The 8,919-nt window shown below is 41.2% G+C and overlaps 1 non-coding gene across 1 annotated transcript; it reads left to right on the plus strand.

Annotated features, from left to right (window-relative positions):
- The first annotated feature begins 990 nt into the window (after window positions 1-990).
- LOC118919307 (U6 spliceosomal RNA) lies at window positions 991-1,099 on the plus strand. Its single transcript, XR_005027450.1, has one exon. It is a non-coding gene; the product is annotated as a U6 spliceosomal RNA (small nuclear RNA).
- The last annotated feature ends 7,820 nt before the right edge of the window (window positions 1,100-8,919 follow it).

Consider the following 8,919-nt stretch of genomic DNA (forward strand, 5'->3'; position numbering starts at 1 on the left):
GGCTGGCTTGGATAATATCTCATTGTATGCATATACCACATTTTGTTTATCCATTCCTCATCTGATAGACATTTGGGTTGTTTCTACTTTTTTGGCTATTATGAATAATGCTGCTATAAATATGCATATTCAAGTCTTTGTATTGACTTATGTTTTCACTTCTTTTGGGTAGCTTCCTAGGAGCGGAATTGCTGGGTCGTATGGTAACTCATGCTTACATGTATCATTTCTGATCCTCCTAAGAATTTTGTGAGACAGAGATTATTATTCCCACTTTACTGATGACAAAACTGAGGCTGAGGGAGGTTAAGCATCTTGCCAATGAGACACAGCTAGTAGGTGGCTGGGGCTGGATTTGAACCAATCTTTTTAATTCCAAGGCTGGGGGTTCTTTCTATTGTGCTCAGCAGCTAAGGTTTAGCTCTGTTTCTGGTCTTGTACCTGTTGATGTAGGAAGGCTCCCATGAACCATGAGCTTGTGCAATCAGCTTCCTATATGTGGTTCTCACCTCCCTTAAATCACATGGCTGTTGTAGAATCCCACAGTGTAAAGTCCAAAGTTAACTGGGCTTAAATGGAATTCTCTCTCTGCAGTGATGTTTAGATGTTTAAAATATGGTGGACCACACACTTTCCTTATGAATAACCAAGTTGTGAGTTGCTGATCACTGACTGTTAGTAGCATTTTTGTCCTCTCTTTTCTTCCTTTCTTCCAGCAGTTCTGGTCCAGTAGCTGCTACACCATAACTATGAAAACAAATTCCTGTTTCCTCCGCTCCACTGCCACCACCAGATTGTTATTACAATAACACACACCTCTGACAATTCTTGGCAGCTTCATGTACCACTTGTTGAGTCATTCTGATTCACAACTCTGGGAGAGTATGCAGCAGATGGCATAGACAGTGCTGACTCCATAACTGTGTGTTCAGCAGTCACTGAATGGAGGTTCTAGACATGGGAGGAAAGCTAGATCAAATGTGCAGTATGGTGCTCACTTCGGCTGCACATATTCTAAAAAATTGGAACGATACAGAGAAGATTAGCATGGTCCCTGCGCAAGGATGTCACGCAAATTCATGAAAAAAAATGTGCAGTATGATTTCAGAGGTGAACGTATTCAACTGGATTAACTTTTTTCCCAGCATATTGCTATGTGTAAACAGATGATTTTGGTAAAAGAGCTTCAAAATAAAAATCATAATGATATTTCACATTTATGTATCATAGTAGCCCTCTCTAAGGAGCCAGCTGCTTTGCTAATATTTAGGATGGTTAATTCTATGAGCTGAGGCAGGGAGCAGATTGGATTATTAGGCAACCTTATGTTTATTGTGAAATTTTTGTGAGATAGGGAAAATTTTAAAAAGCCTATCTCAACACAATCATTTTAGCATTTTGGTGCATTTCCTTCTAGTTTTTTTCTCTTTAAGCACAAGCTTAAAAACAAATTTCATTCTAGGCATATTGTTTACACTATTTTATATCACCCCATTCTTTAGTATAATTTCCCCCATATTATTACATTATTTTTATGAACATTTAAAATGGCACCAACATTTGATTAGATGTAATCATCTATTTTATTATTTGTCTACATTGGACGTTTAGATTGTGCTTGTGCATTTAGAATTATTTCCGTAGGACAAATTCCAAGAGGTGGAATTTAGAAGGATCTCTAATACCTATTGTCAAATTATTTTCCCCAAACGGTCAAGCTTGTTGACACTTCTTTCTGCAGAATGAGACTGCTGGCTTCACATCTTCACCAGCCCAGCCTGGCTGGTGTTGGAAAGTTCAGGGATAGAATATAAAGTGCTCAAAGAGGAGATAAAAATCCATCCTCCATCTCTGGGGAGGGTGTTCTGGGAAGGCAGGAAACCCATCCTGAGGAGGGGAAATTGGGTTCTGTATATAATAAAAAATAATTTGTATCAACTCTGCTAGAGGAAAGACAACTCTCTCTGTTCTCTCTCTAGAAAATAAAGTCGTTGTCTCATATGAAGGTGAACACAAGCTATGCAACCAGTAAGGGAGGAAAATAGGATTATTGACACATGATAGGCAGTTAGTAATAAAAAATGTGCTTTTATAAATGGTTCTGGATGTTTTCCAGATTTTAAAATATCATAATTTGTCATTTCTTCTCTCCTTTTGAATATCTAGTTTTGCATTTGCATTTTTTAAAACTGTGGTAAGAAAACATAACATGAAATGTACCCTCTTAAAAGGTAACAAAATTTTAAGTGTAATATATAGTATTGTTAACTCTATGCACATTGCTGTACAATGTTTTTCTACTTTAAAAATTATTTTTCTTGAAGAGGATTCCCCAAACTGTATAAATTTTAGGACACTCAAATGTGAATCCGCTCCTATCCTAGGGCCTTTCCCTGTTGTAGCTCTTTCAAGACCACATATCTCTCTATGCTTTCTTTTCTTTTCTCAATAACACTTTTATTGAGTTTACATCTGTAAAGTTCACTCTTTTAAAAATGCAAGTTGGTGGTTTTTGCTTTGTTTGCAGAATTGTGCAACCATCACTATCTCTAACTTCAGAACATTTTTATTACTTCCCAGAAGAAACGCTGTACCCATTGAAGGCCACTCTGTTTTTCTCTCTCCTCACTAATCATCTACTTCCTGTCTCTGTGGCTTTACTTATTTTGGACATTTTGTATAACCAGAATCATATAGCATGTGGTTCTTTGACCCAGCATGATGTTTTCAAGTGTCAACACGTTGTACCATGTGTCAGTACTTCTTTTTGTTTTTTATTACTGAATAAGATTCCATTGCATGGATATACCACATTTTAAAAATCCATTAATCAGTTGGTGGATATTTGGGTTGTTTTCACCTTTTGGCTATTATGAATAACATTGCTATGAACATTTACGTGCCAGTCTTGGGGTAAATGTTTTCATTTCTCTTATGTAGATAACTGGAGGGGAATTGCTGGTTATATGGTAGTTCTGTGTTTAATATTTTGAGTAACTACCAGACTGTTTTCCAAAGTGGCTGTACCATCTTACAACCTCACCTGTTTTCACCAGTATTTGTTATTATCTGTCTTTTTGAATTTAGCTGTCTCAGTGGGTATGAAGTCGTATCTTCCTCCATCTTCAACTGATGTTTAATTAATATGCTTACAGTTCTTAATGACATTAAAACATGGAACAGCTTCCATTATACCCTGACTTTAGGGTCAAGACATATACGTTCATAAATTGTTCTGAATACATATAGTATTAACATACAAATAAATTAAAACTTGCGTTAAACTCTCTTTGAGCCCTTCGCTCTATTGGTTAAAACTATATTCTTGTCTTATTTTATTCTTATGGTTTTAAATATCCAAATGATAGGCAGACCCCTTTCTTTATGTTTCACTGCAGGGCAGTCTTTTTGAGCAGAGAATATCCCCTCTACCCCACCCAAATTTCCAGCCCAGTGCATCTTGTTTTCATTAGTACTAGTTTCACAGGACTGTTGTGAGAATTAAATGAGGGTATGTATGTCAAATGCATGACATAGTATGTCTTTGATAAATATTAGCTAAAAAAACCCAGATTGGGTGTGTTGGATGTAAGGAGAGTGGCCTCATACCAGGTCAGTTCCAAATCTTTTGCACCCAGATTACATCAACAATGCTGAAATAGGAACCAGTGTATAGACCAGTGGTGGCCTTTCAAGTGACCTGGCTCAGGAACTTTAGCCAGTAGGGCACTCCATGTTGGGAGATGACTAGCTGATAAAGCAAATTCTTTCTCCAGGAAAGTTTTTAATGTGAGTCGTGGAGGGTAGCCTAAATGGAGGCCATCACAGGATGAAAGCTGAGGATGGAGGAGCCCTGGGGAGGGAGAGCTGATGCCTACTTTGGTGGAGGTGACAAGATGGATGGGCTGCCAGAGCTGTTCTTGGGTCACCGCAGTGACTTGAGCTAATGCAGAGGAGAAGCTGCTTCATTACGCCTCTTCAGTACGCTGCAGTCCTGCAGCAGACCTGGGTTGCAGGAGAGGCTGCGAGGACTTGCATTTTCAGTCTCTCCAAGACAACAGCAAAGCAAGTGATGCTCGTGTGGTGAGAGGACCATGAGCAGAGTGCAGGAAGGGTCCTGAGCCTCAAGCCAGATGCCCCGGCATACAGGCTTGGTCTGTTCCTGGGACCCTGAGCCTGACTGCTTCTCTGGGTCGGCAACCACAGGACAGGGTATCTTGTTCATGCCCCTCGGGCTGGTGTGGCTGGTTTACAGGCATCGAGCTGAGTGGCTGCAGAAACTGTAGCCCTTCTCTCAGGCTCCCCGAAGCAGCATGTTAGCTCGCTGTTGGCAGGTGGCCCAAAAAGATCATCCGACCTAGGTGATGTTGTAAGGGGACTCCAGGTCAAAACAAAAATTAGACCATTATAGGAATAGTATTTCTCTATGTAGGGGCTGGGGTGCACAGCTGGGGCTCCGTGCTGCCACTTATCTGGTTTGGAAAGACAGGAGACATGTTTTTGCCCACATAAATTATACATTAGTTTAATGACAAAGTACTTGTTTCAGGCTCAATGGAAACACCATGGTTCTTGCCTGCAGTGGCCCCCTGAGATACAAGCTGCCATCTAAGCATTCTTAATTAGCAGAGTGCAGTGATGCAGTTTGCTGTGAGCTGTGCCCAGTTCCCTGGGGCGAGTCTATCTTCCATAAAGCTCTTTTCTACAGTTTTTTTTTCTTCAGTAGTTTGATCCTCTGCAATGTTCTTTCGGCTGAAGCATCATAATAGACCTCAGTTTAAGTCAAGAAAAGACATGATCATTAATGTCACTTTTTTGGTGGTCTGACATAGGGTCCCATCAAGATACAGGAAGACTTCATGGTGTGACCCAACCTCCCACTCGAGAGGAAGGATGAAGTGGGTTAACTCTTGACTGTTGGGTTCCTTCAGACTGTGATTTGGTTCTTGTTTTGTTTTCTAGCTGTGTACCCTTTACTAGGTTGTGAAAGCACATTGCACAAATTTGTCACACAGTATAGGGTCAATACATGTTTATTGTTATCATTATTATTAATTTGAGAAGCTCTCAGTACAGTGTCTAGCACATGGTGGGCATTCCAATGCTGTTCTCTCATTCCTCCCCTTTTACCTCTTACAGATGGTTCTCTTTTGCCTTGTGGGGGGAATCACAGACCCTAGGGGCTGGAAGGAAGTCCAGTCCTCCGCCCTAGGGGTAAATTCTTGAATCCTTAGCATCCTTTCCAGGGGTCTGATACCCTGTTTTGAACACCAAATATGATGAGAAACTCACTTCTGCCAAAAGGCAACTTATTACCTCCTTAGGCAGCTCTGATGTAGAAATTCAGCTCCATCACCAAAGCTGTCTTCCTGCTCCTTCTGTGATGAAAATCAACACATGTTCATTGAGCAATAAATATTCATTGTGTAAGAGGTACCAGTAGAGGATACAAAAGGTTAACCAATGCTCCTTGACCTTAAAGGGAATAAAACTTATACTCAAGGAAAGAGAAATGGGGAAGAAAGGTAGTGCTGGACACAAAAGGAGCCATGGAAGCTGATCACCTGCAGGAAGGAGGCAGGAATTTAGCTTTCCCGACAGGATCTGCAGATCCAGTAACTTGGGATCCTGGGTTACTGCAGAGGATTATTAAAAAAGGTTTTTCCCCTTTATTATTATTTAAAAAATTCATCTAAGGATTATGATTGTGGTGTGTCTTAGCCTGGGATCTTAGAAAAATAGGTTTGAAGCAAAGCTTACATGCTAACGCCAGGACTGGTAAACTTTGGCCTATGTCACCTGTTTTTGTATAATTTGTAAGCTAAGAAACCCAACAACTCAGTGATTTAAATCAGGGGTCGGAAAACAATGGCTCAGGGTCTAAATTTAGCCCACTGCTTGTGTTGTATGACCCATGCATAAAAATGGTTTCTCTAGTTTTAAATGGCTGGAAAAGAATTAAAAGAAGAAGAATATTTTGTGACATATGAATATTCTAAGGAATTCAAATGTCAGTGTCTATAAATAAAGTTTTATTGAACACACACCCACTCATGTATGGATTGTGTCACTCCTGTTTTTGGGCTACAGTGGCAGAACTGAGTAGTTGTGACAGAAATTGTATGGCCTGCAGAGCTTGAAGTATTTACTCTCTGGACATTTACAGAGAAAGCTTGCTGACCCCTGTTCTAAAGCTTTATTGGGCTGGTTGTGGTGAAATCCCCAGGCAAGCAATGACGTTAAATACATAGTGGTGTTTTACAGAGTAGCCAGAGTTTGTAAGAAAACTGTGGGACATTACTGGAGCAGAGGCACAGAGTCACTGCATCTCAGAACCATCCAGAGGTTACCAGCTGGCTGCTTCCTGTCTCCTGGCTTCATGGCTCGAAGTGTGTCCTACAGGGTACCAACACCCCCTGCTGTTTCCTGCCACTCCCCCACCCACTCCAGGGAGGTGCTGTGGAGACAGAGCCTCTGTGGGTCTGTTCTGGCTAGTGTGCTGGCCGAGTAGACTTTGCTAGTTGATGCCACATATGGGGCTCCTATGTGATGGCAGCAGAAGGGGCGGTGTGAGCCCTTTCAAGAACAGCCCTGGAAAGCAGGAGGGTCGGGGAAGGTCTGGAGTGGTGCATAAACAGGTCTAGTTCATGAAATCAGTTCTAGGAGACACACTTTTGTCAATTGCAAGAAAGGGTCATGTGATGCTTGCTAGAATTAAAACTAAATGAAGTTTGGACACAGGACGATACTTGGGGTGTTAGGTGAGGTTCAGATGGGGCAGTCTTGGTGAGTCTGGGCTTAGGACGTGAAAAAAGCTTCTTAACTTGACCTCACCAGCATCCCATGCCCCATGGATGTCAGAAGGAAAAAGCAAGCTTTTGCCAAATGGAGTTTGTTTTTAAAGAAACTTCAGTTCAAGAAGCAGGTGAGCTAACTGAGAAGAAGGGACACTTTTTTCAAGGGCAGTCTGTAGATATGGAAGCTTTAGGAGTTGGAGGGTTGATTTTTTTCCCTGAGGGACCAATGGATAGTGTTGTATTGGCCAGCAGTGGGTGGATACACATAGCAATGTACGATGTTGCCTTTTTAAATAAAAGACTTTTTATAGGGCAGTTTTTGATTCATAGCAAAATGGAGCAGAAAGTACAGAGATTTCCCCTATGCCCCCTGCCTCCACACATGTAGACCCTCCCCGACAACAACTTCTCCCACCAGAGTATAAAACTTTTTAATTTTTAATTGTTTTAATTGATGACTCTACACTGACACATCATTATCACCAACGTCCATAGTTTACATTAAGATTCGCTCTTGGTGTTGCACATTCTGTGGATCTGAACAAGAGTATAATGCCATGTGTCCATCATTATGCTATTAAACAGTATTTTCACTGACTTAAAAATCTATGCTCTGCCTATTCATCCCTCCCTCTCCTTTAACCTCCTGATCTTTTTACTGTGTCCATAGTTTTGCATTTTCTAGAATGTCACATAGTTGGAATCATGTAATATGTAGACTTTTCAGAATGGCATCTTTCTATTAGTAATATGCACTGAAGTTTCCTCCATGTCTTTTCATGGCTTGGGGTAGCTCATTTTCTTTTTAGCACTGAATAACAGTCCAATGTTTAGATGAACCATAGTTTATCCTCTCACCTGAAGAGACATCTTTATTTCTTCCAAGTTGAGGTCGCATCTTCATGGCTTCAGTTTCCCCTCTGTTAAATGTGGGGTTGAACAAGTCATTGTTATGTTTATTCCTGGCTCTGGTGTACTTTGCTTCCAGCATGCCAAGGCCAAAGATAGGACCCAGGCTGCCTTGCACTGAGTCCTTGGCAATGGGCAACGTCCGTGATGGGACAAATGACTGCGAGAGCATTTCCAGTGCAACTTGAATCACTCAGAAGATTGTTGCCATTTTCTGAATTTAATGAGAGAACCCTAATGCCTAGACAATTTTATGCTAGCAGCTTCATTTCTCTAGTAATAAGTGTTTTGTTTTAAAGAAACTGAGCCAAACATAAAACAAGGAAAAGGATAAAACACCAAAAATCCCCAATGTTTTTTGCTAGATGATACATAATCCAGAAACAATCTGAATAGATTTACAGACTTCCTGGAGAGGGTTTATAGTGTTTGGGATCACTGTCATCAGCATTTGTAGAATTATAAAATTTAGCAAGGAAAAGAATAGGTTTGCCTGTTTAGCAAATAGTAAATCAAATAACTCAAACAGAGCCAAAGGCTGAGAAAGAGAAAGAGAACAAGCAATATAGAGAAGGAAACGAGGAATAATGAAAAAGGCTTGGGGCAAGTAACCACTAGGGAAGTGACCGTTTCCTGCAGGAGCCTTTGTCCTCCAATAACATGTGGGGGCTGGCGGCCAGGTGGCTGAGCCATCCCATGGCCCTTCACAGTGGATGACAATGTTAATAATAACGGCCAGCATTCCTTGCACACTTGTTCTGGGTCAGGCACTGGCTGAGAGTTTCCTGTGTATTAATGTCCCGGAATTTCCAGCCGGTCTTCCTGATCTCTGATCTCCAGCATCATTGCTGTGTGCCATTCAATGTAGCATTCCTGCCTTGTTCTCTGGATGTTTCACCTGTTCCAGGTGTGTTTCCTCAGTGACACTTGGTGAACAATGTGTTTTTTTCCCCCAGCACAGGGTCAAGCCCAAAATGCATGCTCAAAATAGACTCGATGGAGGACCTGACAGACTTCATGTATCTCCTGATGGCACCCAACGTTTACGGAGGGCTGTGTGCTTGACACTGAACTCATTACTTTATAAGTGTGACCTCATTTCATCCCCACAACAGTCCCAAGAAGTAGGTAGTTTTGTCTGTAGTTTCCATGTAGGGAGCTAAGGATCAAAGAGGTATGCTATCTGTCCAAGATCACAGCCAGGAATTGATCG

This window comes from Manis pentadactyla, chromosome 8 (assembly GCF_030020395.1).
Source record: "Manis pentadactyla isolate mManPen7 chromosome 8, mManPen7.hap1, whole genome shotgun sequence".
In the NCBI taxonomy this organism is placed as follows: Eukaryota; Metazoa; Chordata; class Mammalia; order Pholidota; family Manidae; genus Manis; species Manis pentadactyla.